This window comes from Mauremys reevesii, linkage group 19 (genome assembly GCF_016161935.1).
Source record: "Mauremys reevesii isolate NIE-2019 linkage group 19, ASM1616193v1, whole genome shotgun sequence".
Classification (NCBI taxonomy): domain Eukaryota; kingdom Metazoa; phylum Chordata; order Testudines; family Geoemydidae; genus Mauremys; species Mauremys reevesii.
Window position 1 is genome coordinate 1,211,255 of NC_052641.1, and position 1,671 is coordinate 1,212,925.

The window sequence follows — 1,671 nt, forward strand, 5'->3', positions numbered from 1 at the left end:
CAGGCATTGGGATCTCAACCAAGAATTCCAATGGGCGGGGGAGACTGCGGGAACTATGGGATAGCTATGGCATAGCTACCCATAGTGCAACGCTCTGGAAATTGACGCTAGCCTCGGTACATGGACGCAAACCACCGAATTAATGTGTTTATTGTGTCGCCGTGTGCACTCGACTTTATACAATCTGTTTCCAAAAAACAGTTTCTGTAAAATCGGAATAATCCCGTAGTGTAGACATACCCTGTGATTAACAACTTTGGTGGCTAATTGAAAGGCTGATGATTCAAACCTAGGTGAAGATGGAGGTGTTTTTTTTTAAGTGATGAGCATCCAGTACATTTTAACAGGCAGAAAAGCGCCTCAATGCTGGTCTAGCCTCATTGGGCAAGCATAAGGAATACTTTTTCCAGATGCATTGGTGATATAGTGGTGAGCATAGCTGCCTTCTAAACAGTTGACCTGGGTTCAATTCCCAGCCAATACAGGGATGTGATATTCTCTCCTTTGGGAACTGGTTTAATTTCAATCATGTTGTATCACTTTATCAATAGAATGACAGAATCCATGTGCTGCGGGTCACTCAACACACAATGAAAGAAGAAAGGGGTGGGACTATACAATGAGCTGTTGGAGTTATCCTGGCATTACAATGTTTGGTTAACTTCTTGAAAAAAATTTCCTTTACTTCCCTCTCCCTTTTAGACTCAGAGTCTTTAAGGTCAGAAGGGACCAGTGTGATCATCTAGTCCGACCTGCTGCACCTCGCAGGCCAAAAGACCCCACCCACCCACTCCTGTAATAGACCCGGGAGGGGAGGCAGCTCTGAGCACTGCCCCTACCCCAGGCAGCACATGGAGGCCCTCTGCTCCCCTCCCCCCATGGGTGTGCAGAGATGTGCCAGCAGCACTGAGGTGGCTCCCTGCCCACTCTGCCTCCGTCCCTCTGTGCCACTCCCAGAAATGGCCGGCATGTCCCAGCATCCCCTGGGGTGGGGGGAGTGTCTCCATTCATTGCCCCTGCCCCGAGTACCGACTCCGCAGCGCCCATTGGCCAAGTCACGCAGAAGAGCCGGCCGCCATAGGCCAACATCCAAGGGCAGAGGAAGCCAAGCCACAAGGCTTCAAAAGGTGACTGGCCAAGATCCTCTAGCTTTCCCCTGCTGATGCCAAGGCTTTTTCCTCAGCTCATTTCACCACCCTCTGCCATGCAGGGGTTGGGGTTATCACAGGTGTTACCCAAAATTGGGCCAGCCAGTAAGCAAAGGGAGGACTAATGACCCACCAGAGTTTGGCAGAAAGCAGCACATTTATTATACTGACAGTTAAGCTCAAAATAAGCAGGGCGGGGGGGAGTCACACTCGCACTCGCATACTCACGCTCCCAGGACAGGCACAGCGCTGGAGATGTCAGGAGTCTGCAAGGTAAGTGTCCCACAGCGCAGCTATGGAGGGTGCGATGAAGGTAAGTCTCCCTGAGGCACAATGAAATACAACGCAGAGAACCACTGGCCAGGCGCTCCAGGCAAAGGGCCTTCACTGGAGCTACAAGCTTGTGAGTGCTCTCCTGAGCACATGGCCCCTTCCCCTTTTAAGGGCCTGCACCTCATGGCCTGCGACTAGAGATGACTTGGCTGCATCTGGTTGGTCACACTCCACCTTGGGCAGTGTCCAT

General features: G+C 51.5%; 1 non-coding gene across 1 annotated transcript; it reads left to right on the forward strand.

Moving 5' to 3' along the window:
- The first annotated feature begins 412 nt into the window (after positions 1-412).
- Positions 413-484, forward strand: TRNAR-UCU. The gene has a single exon. It is a non-coding gene; the product is annotated as a tRNA-Arg (tRNA).
- Positions 485-1,671: the final 1,187 nt, after the last annotated feature.